This window comes from Sceloporus undulatus, chromosome 2, assembly GCF_019175285.1.
Source record: "Sceloporus undulatus isolate JIND9_A2432 ecotype Alabama chromosome 2, SceUnd_v1.1, whole genome shotgun sequence".
Lineage (NCBI taxonomy): Eukaryota > Metazoa > Chordata > Lepidosauria > Squamata > Phrynosomatidae > Sceloporus > Sceloporus undulatus.
The window spans coordinates 71,056,989-71,076,027 of record NC_056523.1 but is presented as its reverse complement, the minus strand read 5'-3'; positions in this window follow the sequence as shown (position 1 = coordinate 71,076,027).

Here is a 19,039-nt window from a genome sequence, read left to right as displayed (position 1 = left end):
AAAGTGATAGTACCTATTTCACTTCTCAGATAGCTTAAACTGAGAATTAAACACCCTCACATTGAGAAGAACAAGCTTCTAGATCCTGCCAGTGGATTCATTGAAATGTTAAGTACATACACATAAGAACACTGGGGGAATTTCCTTTAGATGAAGAGGACATCTCCATTCCAAATGTGCTGCAAACATTCCAGGAAAGAATGTGAATCACACTTTTTCAGAGATCCTTCTGGAGGTCTCAACTGCCTGAAGAACATCCCAAAATCTGACTTCTGCTGGCAGAAAGAGCTCCATGTGTACAAGACCTTTCAGTATGATGGAGCTGAAAAGAGCAAGTTTGACTATTAAGGTGTAGCACATTAGCAAATCAGATCTAGTGTAGGTCCTAGTTACTTCTAATCTAAGCATTATTTGTCTAACTATCAAGCATCAAAAGCTGTTTTTCTTCATGTGTGTTTGCATAGTCTCTGTTAGTTTGCATGCATGTTGATGAAGTGCATGGATTTGTCTTGGCTTAGTTACACTTATATTACTGAAACACGATTTCTGATCAGTTTACTTGTGTTGACTCTGACTAGAGGACCCATAGTGAAGGATATTCCTTTTGTGGTGTGGAACAAGCTGTGGGTTCTTTCCAGGCAGCACAAATTAGCTTTAAAGACACTGGTTCACATGGAAAGAGTGTCTGACTTGGCTCTTTCACAGATCGGTGCTGCCCCTGTTGAAACCTAAGGAAAAACTGGCATAGAAAGGTGGCACATTGAAAACCCCAGTGAAAGTTTTCCAGCAGAGGTTGGATAGCCATCTGTCAAGAAAGCATTTTTAGCTGTGGATTTTCTCCATTAATAGGTATACTAGATGCTTCTACTGGTTGTTCTAGGTAATTATTAGGGTCCTTTCCAATTGTACAGTTCTATGGTTGTGGGCTTCCCTCATCTGGCACCAATTGTGTCTGATGTTACTCTCACAGCATATATGCCAGGAGCTGCACTTCCTCGCTTAGCTGACGACATCTTGGTCTTTCATCATTAAAGACTTCCCTGCACTGCTGTGGTTTTTTTTATTCCCAGCCCCCAGACCATTTCCTGGAACAGAGAAATTCAAATTTCTTTGTCTAGAACTGGCGTTCTCTATTCCACTTTTCAATGGAAGTCTCTATCAGCCAGTATTTTAAAAAAACCTTACAGCTTATTATTTCCTTCTGGGCTTTAAGGGGGAGCGGAATGGTGCTCTTCATTTTCCAGTGCCACAAATGATCCCTATCTCCTTCTGTTAGACTGTACATTCTGACCATCTTGAAGCATCTGTTAGGAGCTTCAGATTATCTTGGCCTGACATGAAGAGTGGAAGAGAAGATTTGTTTTTGTAGAGAGATATTGGTGGTGGTGGGGGGGAGGGTTACACCTTGCCTAAGGGCTTTGGATGTTATGGGAAATGGTCAAAGAAGAAGCAAAAGTACCTTGTGACTGCACGAGTTCCAGATGTGGGTATGGCTCAGCATCTCCCTGTGGAAAAGATGCTTGTTCTCTTGCAATACATTTAAAGTCAGAATGGGAAAACAGTCCAAGCAGTTTTCCTCACCACCACAATTTTACATTAAATGTTAAAATGCTCTTACATAATAAGGTGATTCTACTGTACTTTGTTCTCAACTTAATTATAAGGTAACATCTTTTGAGTTGCTTGTATAGTCAACAATCTGACCTTGAATGGGAGGACTCTTGAGGATTTTCTTTGTGATTCAATGTCATATATGTATTAAAATATAGATACATAGCCATGTTAGTCTGGGATATGAGTATGCAAACGGATCTTGTAGCCCTTTTGAGACACTGTGAAAAGGTGTAGACCAAATCTACAAACATCTTCTGCACAGTTAGTCTCAAAAGGAGGTACACTGTCTCTACATGAAGGTATTGGTACACAAGGCTGGTTCCATGGAGGCTATTACTTCCCTCCTCCATTCAACCCCCTGTGTACCTATAAAATCTGCTCTGGAATGTTAGGATGCCCTCTAGAACAGATTTTGGGGTGGAACAGAAGAGGAGAGAGGAATGAAGTCCTGTCACATTACTGGAGTTGTGATAGCACTATGCTGCATGGAATCCATCACTGTGATCAACACCCCAGACTTCTTCAGGGATCTTAGGTCAATGTTTGTGGCAATCTATCCTTAGTGTTACAGCACATTTGAATCTGGTTAGATTGAGAGATAGTAGTTTAGGCTAGTTATATGAAGAACTTCATAACCAAGCAGGGATTTAGCCCAGGATTACCCTGTCAAAATACTGTGCCACCCTCTGTGTGCTACCCAGCTTTCCTCATCTTGGAGCCCTTTTTCAGATGTGTTAGACCAGTGGTCCCCAAAGTATGCTCTTTAAGGGAATTTGGACTTCAGCTCCCAGAATCCCAGACTATTGGCCAACATGGATGAAGTTTCTGGAAGCTGAAGTCCAAATGCTCTTAAAGGCACAGTTTGGGGACCACTGTGACAGACCATAATGCATTCTGGGAATGGTGGGAGTTGTATTTCAGCACATCTAGAAGTTACCAGGTTCATAAAGAGAGCACCATATTATATTGGCTCTATTCCAGCCTTGAGTACTGCTGTTTCAGGATGCCATCTGAAGCAGTGTTTAAATGTTTAAAGCAATGTGACTTACCTGCATTGAATTTACTAAATTCAGTGGGACTTGCCTCTGACTATAGAGTGGATTGGGTTGCAAGTCATGTAAAAATGCTTTGTACTGAAAGTGAAGCATTTTTACATGACTTGCAGTCCAATCCACTCTAGTCTCAGAAGTCCCAATGAATTCAGTCAATTCAGTTCAGTTGTAGGTAAGCATGCTTAAAACTATATCCTTAAACTGGTATTTCATTATATACCTGTTGCCAGCCCCCACCTAAACGTTTTGCTGAAATCTGACAGCAAATTTCATCCTTAAAACAAGGAAGAAATTGGGTTTTTAAGGGGGGGTTGTGGGGGGTGGAGAATTTTCACTAACATTTGGCTTCAACTGGGAAGTGCCATTAAAACAAGCATTTACTCTTTATTTTAATGGAATTTAGTGGTTCACCAACAAATGTTTTAATTTTGCCACTAAATTTTTGAGGAGGATGCAGTCTGCAGTGTGGTTAGGAGAAGCAAAGTTGACTCCCATACTTCCAAAATTGACCACTTCTAATAGGAAAGGTTTTTGCTCAGTTTCCTTGTCAAAAGACTAAATGTCACTTTAAAAGACTTAAGATGAACCGAATGGCCTGAAGGGGAATGGTGGAAAGTGAGTGCAGAAGCAGCTGTAGACTTAGAAGTAAAAGTATCTATAAAAAAAGAATTTGGCCTGCAAGGTACCAACTGGGATCCCCCAAGGCAAATTCAGTCTACCGAGAAATGAAGTCTGGCCCCTTAAATTGACAATCCAGTGACACCAAAGATTTGATGAAGTGGCAACTGTGACAACAGAGTTCTGCTAAACTACTTGAGATTTATAGCAGTCAGGCTGAGGGTCTGATACCTTTAATTCCTCTATCAAAGTGCCCCATCTTAAAAAATTAGTTGTGGGTCTGGGTCTCAACCTTTATCTTGATTCCACTGTTTTCAGTATGTTCTCCAATTCCCCGTCAAAGAGATGATCTCTGACCAATATCACTTAGTCACTGCACTCATTAACAGGTGCCACCAGTATAACTCTGAAAGAAATTGAGGGCTAGGGAAGTCTGGGACAATTGAGGGGGAAGGACTTTGGCTAGAGTATTGTTGGGCAGTTGTGCAGCAGCATAACCTGAAGTTACTCACTTGTGACGGTTTCATATTAACAATCCTTGCATAGCCCCTAATTTAGGTGCTATGTAGGGACCATGCCAGCCCCCCAAGTCCCATTTACCAGGAAGCAGTAGTCAATAGGGGCCTGTCTGTTCAGTCAGAGAGGATGTCGCTGGCTGCCTTTCCCACCCTCTCCTTGTGTAAGTGATTTCCTGCGATAGGGGATCACAACAGGAACCCTGTTTCTGCCTGTCACAGTGGAGGTCATTTGAGTGAAGGGCAAGGAACCTCATTGAACTGCTTCTCAGTTGACGGGAACAGACTCCCATTGATCGCAGTGGCTGCTGCCTGATAAGCAGGAATCGCAACAAGATTCACCATGTACCACCATAACTATGGTGTTTATCCAGTTGTAAATCCCCAACAGGATTCCAGCTCTTGTGTTTATGTCTGTATTGCTGTTTCTGAATTCCTATTCTGTTGTGAGTAGGAGGCAGTAAATATAGTCTTACTCATTGCATTGAACTCTTCCCCCCCCCCCCGAGGATGAAGCATCTGTGCTCATCATGTTGCAAAACTGCTAGTTTGGAAAGTGGCGGAATAAAATCTTTGAGGGAGGGTATGCTGCAGACAAAGGTCCAGTGAGAAAAGCAGCTCATTTGAGGAATTTGTGCTCTGTGGCAGTGGTGGCAGAGGACGTGAGAAAGGGGTTAAGGATTCAGTTTGGAACTCTGAAGCCTTTGCCAAGCCAAGTTCCTAAAAAAAGCAGTTTAATTTGTTGCCATTAGGTTTGCCAAACATATGACCTCACTGAAGTTTTTAGTAACAGCTCTTTCTACTCAGATTGGTCCCTAGGGGAGGTACATATGCCAGAAGGCTGAAGTGAAGGGATTTTTTTTTGGCTGTTACGGGCATGGAATATGTTAAAACATACTCGTATAGTGTGGGGAAAAAGCAGTCTTTATGCAGTGCCCACTTTCCTTCCTGTCTGGGAGTTTAATTTCAAGCAATATTGTGGTCAATTCATAAGTATTTTGGAAAAAAAATATGCAGGCCTATATTAGTGATGGTGATGGGCAGCAGGTCAGACGCCCAATGCAAAGAGCTCTGTTCCTATGTGAGTGTTGTCAGTCTATAACACCAGGGCTACGTTTTGTTCAGATTCTAGTCTGTATTCTTTGGTGTGAATATCTTCACTTTAACAACATCTAATATAGCACAAATGTGTGCTGCTTTTTTTTTTTTTTGGGTGTGCTTTTAAAATTTAATTCACAATTGATTGCAAGAAAGAGGAGCGTCTCCAAGCCATTCTGAAAGACTGGTTTACAAAAAGATTGCTTCCAGCTTGATGGATCCAAGAATGTTTGTGGGCTATAGGCAAAACAGATTTGAAACCAGGAACACGTGAGTCTTACCTTGGTAACAGAACATTGCCTGGCAATTATAGCAGAAACTGACATTCCTGGATTCCCTTCTTTGTTCTATATGCATACAGAATCATTTTGAGCAAATCTATTTTAATCTTCATGAGCCTCACTTTCTTTCTCATTTCTACAAAAAAGAGAAAAAGACATGGAAAATTGCAAAGATTAAAAACAGATGCAAACAGAGGATGGTGGACCTCTCAGTCTAGTGTAAGGATGACCTCTGCTTGTGGAGCCATAAACAAAAATGCTTTGTCTGTTGCAGAGCCAGTAGCCATGCTGGCCGGGGGATTCTGAAGTTGGAGCCGTGAATAGGGTGACCAGATGTCTTAACCATAAAGGAGGACAAAGCAGTGTAAAATATAGAACATTCAAGAAAAATGTAGGGTTTTACCAAATAACAGCTTAAAAACTAATATAAATACATAGCAAGTAGAGCAACAGCAAGTACATTTCTATACCACCTATCAGTGAACTAGCACTTCCTAAGTAGTTTACAATGTGTAAGCCAATTGACCCCAACAATCTGGGAACTCATTTTACCGACCTACTAAATGATGGAAGGCTGAGTGGACCTTAAACCCTCATCTAGGATCAAACTTACAATGTCATGGCTGCAGGACCAACATTTAACCACTGTGCCACCAGGGAAAAATTCGTGCTTCTTAGTCATGTTCAAAATGGAGAACATTTTGGAATTCCTCCTGGACAGAAGGTTGATATGGAGGGCATGTCCTGGAAAAGGAGGACATCTGATCATCCTGCCCCTGAACAACCCTCCCAGAATCTGTTACTCTCAGTCCACATACTCAATCCCTCTGGAGCTATAGCAATAATTGGCATTTCAAAACGTGCTGTCAATAGGAACTGATGAGGTTCTGGCAATGAACAAAGGGCAACATTTGTGTATTAACATTGAAATGTCTGCATTCTTCTTAGCGGGATTATTGTGTTGCTGAACACCATGGAAGGTTTGTCTTAGGGTCACTATAAGTCAGAAACAACTTGAAGGCATGCAACAACAAGAAGTTAATTACCATCAAATCAACTTCACTATATTGTGAATGAGAGATTTCCAAGACACCCTGTGATCCACAGCTCTGCTCAGGTTCTTCCAAACTCAAGGTTGTGGCTTCCCTGATTGAATCTATCTGCAAGGCCCATATGGTCTTCCACTTTTCCTACTGCTTTCCACTCTGCTGTGATATGTCCAAAATATAACAGCCTCAGTTTAATCCTCTATAAGCCAAAGCAAATATAGGGCCTGAACAGACAGGCCAAAATAAAGCTGCTTCAGGTCACTTTGGAGGTATGCTGTTTAAATGACACACACATCTTAAGAGGCTAGAAGCTGTGCTCCAGTCCTTAGGACTGGAGCGCAGCTTTGCTTCTGGCCTATTAGGATGCATGCATCATTTAAACAGCTTACCTCCAGAGTAACCCGAAGCAGCTTTATTTTGGCCTGCCTGTTTGGGCCCATAGTCAGTCCTAAAAGAGCTGTGATGAGAGCCAGTGGTAAAAGGCTCACTCCCATTCCACTAGAACCCTGTTACATCCAAATGAGCAACTATTTCACATTGAAGCTCTAGCTTTCTTAGCAAGGAAGCTGGACTCATTGGATACCTTAAACATAAACTGTATGTGAATGGGATGGATCATGTTGTCTTTATGAGTGCACGTGATATTGGGTGACTACTTATTTAGGCAAGTAGTTTACCAGTTATGGTGATGGCTCCAGGTTTGAGGAGCATCTTGGGCAAAGTGCTCTCTGGCAAGTTCTTCCTTTGTTGATGGACCATAGTCTGCTTACTTGGCAGTGTTACTCCAAGGAACACTTGAGCCTAGTCACAACTGGCCCCAAACAATCATTTTAATGAATGGTACAGGCTATATTAATATGGTAGCTCGACCCAGCTGCTCTTTGCACTGAGTCTGAATTGTCTTTGAGTCTGGTTCTCTTAGTGGTTCTCAACCAAGGAGGCTCCAGATATTGTTGGGATTCAACTCCCAGATTCTTTCACCATTCATCATGCTTACTTAGCTGGAAGTTGAAGTGCTTCAGCATCTGGAGCTTCCCTACTTGAGAACCTTTGCAGCTACCCAAGGATTCTAAGTAATGGTGTTACTTCTGAATGACTTTATCATCTACTTTGATCTCAACCAATCTTCTGTTACTCCCCCCCCCCCTCCAACCAACTTGGTACTAATGCTGGGGCAATGAAGCATAGAGCTTAATGCAGTATACTCTTATAGTGCTGCTATGCCACGTTTACTGCTCTGGCTGACTGGAATAGCAGCACTATAAGAGTGTGGTGTGGTAATCATGAAAATGAACTAAAAGTGTTACATATTTGATCTATGATGCCTGGTCTTGGGAGAGGATCCTTTTCCCCTTAGCATTTACATGAAATGTCACTCCCTGGTATTTTCACAACAGAAAACATACCCACATCAACCTATGTGCTGGTCCCGACTTACTATGGCTTCTGCAGTAGTTTTGTTTCCAGAGTTAATAAGTTTCTTTTAATGCACTCTGTAATTTTAAAAAAATGGGCGGGGGGGGGCAGGTATCACTTTAAATCCTGTTTCCCACATTATGCCATGCTGTGTCTGTAAGTGCCTTTTCCTTACTTTCTTGTGGCATGGCCAAGAGCCATTTTAATCACCAACACAGCATCCATAAATGGGTCATATGAGCAGATTGACTACTAAAAGGGTTAATGTAATAATTTTGCAGTGCGGGTTGTTTGGATGAAGTTCAGCATTGCTTCACTTCCCTTTTACACTCCCTCTGTGAGTATTTTCTTAACAGCTGTCTGGGATCTGTTCCATTCAGACTTCCCCTAGTGTGGGCCTATGAAAACATGCAGTCTGCTACTCTCAGTAAAGTTTCCATTGTCGCACCCTTTACTGGAAGAGAAAAGGAGCATAGTACATTGGGCTTAGACTTAATGTAAAGTGCTTGCTTTCTGATTATTATTTTAAAAAAACTGGACAAAAAAGGACAATTCCAACATTACGCAGTACATATGATAATTGAAACAACTCTTCAGCATCTGTATCTCTTTGGTCCAACATTCCCTCAGAAATGCACTAAGAAAAAGAGTGTTGGTGTAGTTTTGTCTTTCAGAAAATTCGTTTGAATAATAAATGTCAAAAGTAAATGATCAACAATAGCACAGATCCCTGCAAAATGGCAGGTCTGAAATAGCTTTGCTCAAACCATAGAGGGGGTCACAGTCAGGCTTAGATTCAGTGGTGTCACTGGGGGGGGGGGGGGTGCGGACTGCAGCAGGTGACACCCTAAGGGGGGTGACACCACTGCTCCTCAAACACCTACTTTTTGGCAGAAATGGGCTGTGGTATTCACCTTTTTTCCTTTAAAATGCTTTAACAGATGGTGGAAGTGGGATGAAACTCAGTGGGAGGTGAAAGAAGAGGCTCCAGGATTTTTTAAAATTCATATTTCAAAATTTTAAATTTTAATTTTTTAAAATTAAACTTTTTAAATTCTCTTTAAAATCATCATATTTTAACCAAATCTTCACTATGCATATATAAATACATATGTAAATAGGTTACACATATGATATTGTAATTTGAGGGTATATTTTTTATTTTGCTAGTTGTTTACGTCACAACTATTAGCATTACACTCAGTGGTATATGGGAATTAGAATTTACGAGTAACATTAGTGCAAAAAAAAAAAAAAGAGCATTGCTAAGGATTTTGTATGGTGTGAAATGGAAAGAGGTCAAGGGTGTGTGTGACACCATGAGTTACTGCACTGGGTGACACTAGCCCTAGGAACACCACTGCTCAGATTTGATACAACACAACTGAAGAAATGTGAGCCCTCCCTGGCATTTCAACTGGGAGGAACTAATATCAAAAGTGTAGCCTCAGACCATTTTTGACTGTCTTGCACCATGGATGCCCTAAGTGTGGCACAGGCAGTAAGAGCTTTAGCCGATGTATATGAACAGGATCAAAGGGAAATGGAGCTTCCCTATGGCATAGAACAACCTTGTGTTGTGTTTGATATGTATTTATTTATACCCTGCCTTCCCCTCTGAAAGTTGGACTCAAAGCTTTTTGCTCTCACTGCCCTTCAGATGTGTTGGATGACAGTTGCCATCATCCTCAGTGTCATGGTAGTGACTGAGATTATGGAAAGTGCAGTCTACCTGAGTTTGAGGATTGCACTCCTGGTGGCTCCTCATTTACTGCACTGCTGTTTTAGCGTTGGGGTGTGTGTGTGCAGTCTGATGGGATGCAGAAATTGCTGTGCTTTCTATTGACACTGTTTCATACTTGTTGATGAGACATACTCACCCAAAATGATGGCTGCAACAAAGGCTTAGATCACTCAAGGCAACAATCAAGACCCCTTCACTGGTTGCCAGGAAAGGAATCCGTTTCCATGAGAGCCCTTTGGCATACCATGTGGCCCTTTAGTTGTGATCCTAAGCACACTTCCTCGAAAGCACAACATGCTCAAAGCATAGGAAAAACCAAATTGCTCACAAAACGCTTGTGCCTCCTGTAAATGTCCCTTATCTGTACACAGTTGGATGAAGTAATACTTCCCTGAAGAGAAAGGAAGCAGAGTCTTCCACACAGAGCCAAGAACAACAGTAAGCTGGCAGCTTTCTCTAATTTGGGTTCATAGGAGGAAAGGCTGAGAAGGCTTGATGGCCTGTCATGACTTTACATGGAGCCTGGCTGAGCAATTCCCTCAATGTTGCATTACAGAAGGCTTATGGTGCCAACAGGAGGCTTACGTCAGACAAAATGGGTACAGTATCACTGTGTAGCCCCTCACTTCCAGGCCAACTCCATTTGCTTCAGTGATGAGAAGAATAAAATACCTTTGGACCGTATTAAGTATGGAAATAAGCCATCCTAAAATCTGGTGCATGAATAAAGAATTTCTGGGCAACAGGAACAAAAATCATTATGTACACGTAGAGCCTGCATGGTGTCGTAGTTGAGTGTTGGACTAGGACCCTTGGAGGTCAGGGTTTGAGTCCTCACTTGACAAAGGAAAGCCACTGTATGACCATGGGCAAGTCACACTCTCCAGCCTGAGGAAAGCAATGGCAAGCCCCTCTGAAGAAATCTTGCCAAGAAAACCCCATGACAGGGTTGCTGTACAATCACCATAAGCCAGAAATTATTTGAGGGCACACAACAACAACAACAACAACAACAACAACAACAACCATCTGAGGAAGTAGACTGAAGTCTACGAAAGGCCATGCTGCCAACATCTTTCTTTCAGTTAGTTTCAAAGGTACGACAAGATCTCTCCACATACCCTTTCTACAAACACTGCTATATTTTTGAATACTGCTAATACAGTACTTATGAATATTTTGTTGTTGTGTATCCTCAAGTTGTTTTCAGCTTATGGTAACACCTATCATGAGGTTTTCTTGGCAAGATTTGCTCAGAGGGGCTTTGCCTTTGCCTTTGACTGAGGCTGAGAGTGTGTGACTTGTCAAGGCCACTCAGTGGGTTTACATGGCTGAGAAAGGATTCAAACCCTGGTCTCCAGAGTCATAGTCCAACACTCAGACCACTAGTACTCTATTATTATATTGCATTTTAGATGACACTAATGTAAAAGAAAAAGAACAGATGCCTGCCCTGAGGATTTTACAGTTCAGCTCTGGAGTCCTTGTATGCTTACCTGGAAATAAATACCACTCAGTATTGCTAGGCTTACCTCTGAGGAAATACGCACAGCATTGCACTATAGTTTACTCAAAATCTCTCCTTTTCTTCATAATATGGTGTACACTTCCCCCACCCTTTCAAATAGCTGTTCTCTGACTTCAACAAATACGTCTTTTACTCACTGGTGCATTTCCTTGCTAGATGTGTTGAATTTTTTCCTTCACCTTTAGCTGTAAAAAGGCTTAGAGCCCCTCTCAGGCAAACAAGTGACAGTCTACTTTCAATTTAAATGTTCCTAATCTAACAGTGCAATCCTGTGGCTACTTGGGAGTAAGTTCCACCAAAGGGCATTTTTTTCTACTAAGTGAACAGAGTGAGGCTTGTTTTTAAGCTCATCGTCTGCAAAAGATTGCAGTTGATATCCACTCATCTGTCCACTAGATTTCATACACATGGCTCAACACAAGTAGGTTAGGGGCAATCAAATGTTTTTTCATAGTGGGAAGAAAATTACTAAAATTTATAGGGTCCCAGCTTCAGTCTCACCCTGGGAGAAAGGCAGCATATAAATGAAGTATATAAAAATACATAAATAAATAAAATTACTTCTTGCTTCCCTCAAGAAGATAATCACTGAGGAATTATATCCCTATAGAATAAGGGATGGAGAGAGGAAGGTACAGACTTGTTTCAACAGAATTTAGGAGAATAGCAATTTTTTCTGCCTCTTTCAAGTTTGGGAAGGAAAAGTTCTGCAATGGATGGACATTAACTTCTGCACAAATGGGATATTGGTATGACAACTCAGTGTTTTGGTTTGAGAGTTAAGGGAATGGCTTGCTTGTATGGCAACAGCCAGAAAAACAGACTAGACTTGAATACATTCCAACTGACACTTAAGCTAACCTTTCAGTTCTCTGGTTTTTCTATAAAAGAAGTTTAGGATCTTTAGGATTAAGTAGTTACACTGAAAACTGATTGATCCTGAATGGCTTGGACAATATAATGTGATTATCCCGCTTGACTATTTATATGGGATTGTTTTGATGTGGATCTATTTGGGGACAGCTAATAGTTTCAGATAATCCTGAGGATTTGGATAGCAATAATAAAGTTTTGGACAAAGGGAAATTCCCTTTGTGCTACAATTGCATGTGGAGAGACTCACTGAGATAGAACAGGCACTGTACAAAAACAGTCAAATGGAGACACTATACAGACCCAGAAATAACATTCTGAATCATTTACTCTCACTAAACTCTGTCTGTGGAAAATATTGTTGCGTGCCTTCAAGTTGTTTCCAATTTATAGCCACCCTATTGCATGGTTTTCTTGGCAAAATTTGTTCAGGAGTTCACCTTTGCTTTCTGTTCAGGCCGAAAGAGGGTGACTTGCCGAAGGTCACCCAGTGGGTCTCCATGGTTGAGCAGGGATTTGAATGTTGGTCTCCCAAAGTCCTAGTACTAGTATAAATATTCTAATGAAACAGCCCTGAACAAAATCTGCTGGGTAGACCACAGTCAGGATTAAGTTAAGGATTAATCTCAAAGTTAGCCCCTCTTTTCTGTCTACCTGGTTGTATATGAGGAAAATGGTTTGCTGTTATGCAAGAGCTTTGGTATAGTCATTCACATGCCATCTGTATATTATTTATTTATTGCATCTATATGTAGTTTTTCTTAAGTTGATATATACTGAATCAGACCAAAGGCCTATTTGGTCCAGAATTCTACTCCTGCAATGGTGGTAGGAAGCCTATAGGTAGGATAGGAATGCAATACTCTTTTTGTTCCCCAGTAACTAATTTGTTGTCGTTGTGTACCTTCAAGTCCTATCCAACTTATGGAGATTCTAAAGTGATTCTATCATGGGGTTTTCTAGACAAGTTTCTTCAGAGGAGGTTTGTCATTGCCTTTCTCTGAGGTTGAAAGAGTGTGACATGCCCCATGGTCACCCAATGGGTTTACATGGCTGAGCCAGGATTCAAACCCTGGTCTCCAGAGTCATAGTCCGCTGCTGAAACCACTACATCACATTGGCTCTCTAGTATCATGAAGACGAGGCCCTTGACCACTAAGGCAATCAAGCTGGTTTCAGTAACTAATACTGAAAGCGATTCTTCCTCTCAGGCTGGCCCAAGACATATTCTCTCCAGAACTGCCCTCCCACATGAGTAGGCAGAAGCCAAGCCCATATTTCTAATAGTGCTGTCTTGTTTGCTCTGGTTAGTACTTGGATGGGAGACCACCAACAAACACCAGGTGCTATAGGCTATATTTCAGAGGTAGGAGCTGGCAAAGCCACCTCTGATGAGTCCTTGCCTAGGAAAACCCTATAAAATTAATGGGATCACTGTTAGTCAACAGGCGACTTGAAGGCACACACCTGTACTTGCCACCTCCATCCCTATGTTAAAGGGAAAGCTCCTTTTGAGATCCAACACCTTTCCAAGCAGGAATAGTTTTTCTCTTTCTTCCTTTCTTTTTTGCAGGGTGGGGTAGCTGGCAGTGTGCAAAGTTTTCTTTTTCACACACACTCTCTTAGATCCTGTATGCCTTCTGCTCAGCATACCAGATCAGGGTCACAGTCGCAATGTGATTTCCCCTTGTCTGGGCAGCGCAGGTTTGTTGGCCATGGCAGGATGAAAATGACAGAGAACACTGGGAAGAGCCAGGCCCATTCTGCATGGAACAAGAAGAGGGGATGTATAACAATGTGTGTGTGTGTGTGTGTGTGTGTGTGTGTGTGTGTGTGTGTGGTGCAAATGACTTGAAGCAATTACCGAGTCCAACCTGAACTCCCCAGCAACTGTTCATGTTAGATTGCTAAGGACTGCAGGGGACTTAGCAATCCTTCGTCTCCCTCTTTTCTTGCCTTTATTTGGAAACTCTGGCTGCACAGCCCATTAAACCTGCTGCTACTTTATGTAAGTGAAGCTGCCACAATTAGAAGCCAGGGAAAAAACTGAACCCAGAAACCTAAAGGTTTGGATATTGATTAATTCATTTGATTTAAACACTTGGTTACAGAAACAGACTTAGTATCACAAGCTCTTTGCTTTATAATCCATTTAATCCTTGGCTTTTAAAAGACACTGCTGTATTTAATGCTTCCTATGGGAGAGATCATTTGACTTTACATTGATGTGGGGCTTTCTTTCACGATGTAATTTAATAGAATTGATCAACCATAAACAAGAGTCTTCCAAGCTTATGCAATCCATGAAGATAAGATAAGCAGAACTCAAGTAGCATAGCATTACAGTCTAGAATACTGAGGCCCATTCACACTAGACCATTATAGCACTATGATTCCACATTAACTCCCATGGCTGCATCCCATGGTAGGGTGTGCAGTTTGGTGAGGCACTAGAGCTCTCTGGCTGAGACTTCTAAAAGCCCCTTCCTAAATGGCAAATCCCAGAATTCCATAGAGTGTTGCCATAGCAGATAAAGTGAAATCAAAGTGCTATAATTTTCCAGTGCAATGGAAAATTGTTTCTTGTCTCTTGTCTTCCAGATGTTTTGGACTTCGTTTCCCAGAAGTCCCAGCAAGTATGGCCAATGCTCAGGAATTTTGGGACATGAAGTCCAAAATATTTAGAGTAACAAAGGTTGAAAATCATTGAACTAGTGTGGTAGGGCCTCTGAAAAAAGGAAGCCTTTTGACTCTTCTGGGCTTAAATTCTATTGCTGGTTGTGATTAGAGCAGACCCAATGAATCTGTGGGATTTATCTATGTGTCAACTCATTATTCAACAATTGATTGAATATTTCTATTCTAGCTGGGACTAACCAATAGGATACCAGCCATGATCTGTTACTTATCAGCTTCTTCTTGGCTTTTGTGGTCTCCAGTTGTGGCTGTGTTAACAAGAGTCACAACTCTAATGTCTCAGTGTGAAAGAGGCTTGCATCTTATACCAGAAGCAATGCACATGTCATTGCTAAATGCCACTCCTGGCCCTTTGGAAATACCTAGGACCATTGAGAGAGCTGGCACTGGACACAGGGCAAAATACATGGCTGGGGCCTATGTCTCCCTGCAGGTCAAATGTTACTTACACAACTGTTAGAAATGCTTCTTGAGCAATCTTGAACTGAAGGCAGGACTGGATTATTCCCAGTTCAGTTGGACCTATTGGTCCAGGCCTTCACAGGCTGAGGTGCAATTCTGAAGGGAAAAGTGGTTGTTTGCTTCTTCTTTCCCACCACCTGAATCTGCCAATCTTTTTAACACCACTAGTGGTGTGTGTGTGTGTGTGTGTGTGTGTGTGTGTTTCAGTACAGTGTTGTTGTTGTTGTTGATGTTAACTTACTTCAAGTCAACTTTGACTTTTGCACGAGAGATCTCCAAGTCATTCAGTCCTCAGCCCCCCTGTTCAGGTCTTGCAAACTCAGGGTTGTGACCTCTCTGATTTAATCTGGAATGCAATCTTCTTCTTTTCCTATTGCCCTCCACTTTACCAAGCATTATGTTTTTTCTGCTTATGTTAAAAATACAACAATCTCAGTTTAGTCATCTTTACTTTTAGGGAGAGTTCGGGCCTTATTTGCTCTAGAGCCCATTGATTTATCTTTCTAGCAGTCCAAGAATATCCATAGATTTCTTCTCCAGCATCACATTTCAGAAGAGTTTATTTTCTTCCAATCAGCTTTTTTTACTGTCCAGCTTTCACAACCCTTTATCGAGATGGGGAATACAATGCCATGAACACTCTTAACTTTAGTATTCAGTGATATATATTTTACTCTTCAGGATTTTGTCTAGCTCCTTCATAGCTGCCTTTCCAAGTCCAAGTCTTCTTCTTATTTCATGATTGCAGTCTCTGCTCTAATTAATGATTGAGCTCAGGTATAAAAAAAATCTGAAACTATTTCCATGTCTTCATCTTCTATTTTAAAATTCTGTAGATTGTCTGTGGCCATTATTTTTGTTTTCTTAATGTTAATTTTGTAAAGCTGACTTTGTGCTTTCTTCCTTGACTTTCTTCAATAATCTTTCCAGATCGTTGCTGTTTTTTTGATAGTAGTATGGTGTCATCTGTATATCTTAGATTGCTGATATTCTTTTCTCCAATTTTTATGTCTCCTTCTTTCAAGTCTAATCCTGCTTTACGCATGGTATTTTTGGCATACAAGTTAAACAGATAGCATGCAGCCTTGCCTGACTACTTTCCCAATTTGAAACCATTCCATTTCTCTGTATTCTGTCCCATATCTTGTTTTGATGATAGTTTATGCATCAGGACAATGAAATGTTGTGGCACACTCACTTCTTTTAGAGTAATCCATACTTTTTCATGATCTATACAATCAAAAGTGTTGCCAGATAATCTATAAAGCACAGGCTGATTTTCTTTAGAAATTTCCTAGTACCGTGCGTCCTTGGCTTACGCGGGGGATTCGTTCCAGACCCCCCCCCCGCGTAAGCCAAATATTGCATATGCTCGAGCCCCATTCAAGTGAATGGGGCTAGTGCACACGGTGGCGTGGTGGTGTGTGCGTGCCTCAGGCACACCCCCATTCATTCGAATGGGACATGCCGCCCCGTGCGCTCCCACGCGGCTCTACACAACTTTGCGTGTAAGCTCAAAGCTGCGTGTAACGCGGGTGCACTATACATTCCATTATCCAGTGCATGTTTGCTATATGATTTCTAGTCACCATTCCTTTTCTGAACCCAGTTTGGACAGCTAGCATTCCTCACTTCATGTATGGCAAGAGTTTTTGCAGTAGAATTTAAAGTATCACTTTGCTTGCATGGAAAGTTAATGCAATAGTCTAGTGATTACTACAATTCCTGGTGTTCTCTTTCTTGGGGATTGAGATGTATATTGAGTGTTGAGCCACTGTTTTGTTTTCCATATTTGTTGACAGATTTGATTTAGAACTAGAGTAGATTCTGTCTCTGGCGGCTGAAGCAGCTGTATTGGTATGCCGTCAGTTCCTGACTTATTTCTCTCAATTGTTCTGAGTGTAGATCTCACTTCATTTTTTTTAAAAAAATTGGAGCTTTGTCTTCATATGATTCTTCTTTAAATATATCTGTCATCTGTTTATCTCTTTTATATAGTACTTCTCTGTATCATTTCCATTGTCTTTTTATTTCTACTTGGTCATGTAATTTGCTCCTTTGCTGTTCATAGAACATCCCCACTCGTGGTTTAAATTTCCCTTTGATTTCTCAGATCATGTTGAAGAGATCTCTTGTTCTTCCTTTTTTGTTGTTGTTGTCAGCGTCTGTTTCAATGCATTGATTATTATAGTAATTCCCCTTATTCCTACTGAACATTTGCATTCAGGATTCTGGTTCTATTTCTGTCACCTTTTATTTTTGTTTCTGTTCTGCCTTTGACTGCTTGTAGAGTTTCATCTGTCATCCATTGAGGTGTCTCTTCCTTTTTGGCTACAGATAGTGCCTTTTAGCTCTCCTGCCTGACAATGTCCCTGGCTTCAATCCAGAGTTCTTCTGGCTCCTGGTCAATTCAGCTTAATAGTGCAAATCTGTTTTTCAGTACAGTAATGGAGAAAAAATGTAAGGGGTCCAGGTGGCAGTCTCATTTAAGTTGCTAGGCTCAAAATGGATTCATGCATGAGGATTTTGGTGCTGCTGTCTATGGACCACTGTATTTGTTTAATTTCTGTGCCAGCATTCCAGGACAGGGCACACATTGTTCATAAAAAGGGGCCCTACTTCTGGAACTTCAAGACCCCAGCCACTTTATTCCAGCCTTGACTGGGACCTAGCAGTAGTTCTGTAAACTGAGCATTACTATTTGGGCTTAGTAGTTCAGGTCCTAAGATATATGCTTCCTTTTGCTGCATATGATTCACATTAACAAATGTTAGTGCTTATAGGGGTCTTGGGTATGCTAAGATTTAGCTGCAGACATTATAGCCACTTTCTTATTTGTGAGATACCAAAATTTATTTTAAATATGTTGTGTTCCCTCCCACACACTGTTCATACATCCAGCGGCCCAGACCCTTCAAAGGTCTGTATCCTGGGGAGTTTTGACTTATATTTTCCTTTCCTCGGACCTACAAATCCTGACTATAGGCTGTATTATGTTTTAATCTTTTACTGCAAATTGCCTTAGATACTACATGTGGGGGGGGGAAGGGAAGGGGGAGAGTAGGATACAAAACAAATAAACAAATACTGTTTTCATGATGAACTTTTGCATCAAGGGAAAAAACCATTGGCATTTTGGAGAGAGTTTATCATTTATTGCCATTAAGTCAGTGGAATTGTAGAGCTGAATTTTGTTAGGGAGTTATTCCTTCTTAGGTGGAATTATGTCTTGTGGAAATTAGAATTGGTTCCATAACGTGCATAATGTCCATGTCCAGTAAAGGGCTGCTGTTACCTTAGAGCAGCGCAGAGCTGGCAAACACTGCCTCAATAGCCTAAGCACCAGATCCCATCTGATCTTGGAAGCAAAGCAGGGTCAGTGCTGGTTAGTACTTGGATAGGAGACTGCCAATGAACCCTAAGGCAACCCCATCATGGGTTTCCTTGGCAAGATATGCTCAGAGGGGGTTTGCCCTTGCATTTCTCTGAGGCTGAGAGAGTGTGACTTGCCCAAGGTCACCCAGTGGGTTGAGCAGGGACTGTAATGTAATATAGTGGTTTGGCTACATTAAATGTTCTTTACCATGTCTCCCAAAGTATATGAGAAGGAATAATTCTCTCATTTCGCCTTGTTCTGGGAGCAGCTCTTTAGTTAATGGTGATACTAGGAGGCCAGGGTTCAAAGCTAGTGTAACCCATTTCCTATATCACATCCTCAGCCATGAAAACCCACTTCATGTCACACTCTCTCAGCCTCAGAGGAAGGCAAGGGCAAACCCCCTCTGAACATATATTGCCAATAAAATCCTATGATAGATCCTTCTTAGGGTTGCCATGAGACATAAATGATTTGAAGGCACACAGGACTCAGTGAACAATACTTAGCAAGGTCACCATGAGCCATATCCCTAGGTCACAGATTTTGGCCTGCGAACATCAGAGGCAGGGACAATCCTGAAATGGTAACCTTACAAGTCCCTCTTCATCCAGCTGTCCTCTCTGAGCAGGAGTGGCAGGAGTCTGGAGAAGGATCTTACCCTCTCCTTTTGGTTAGATATAGATGTTGGCCTTCAGTGAATGAGCAAGGTTATG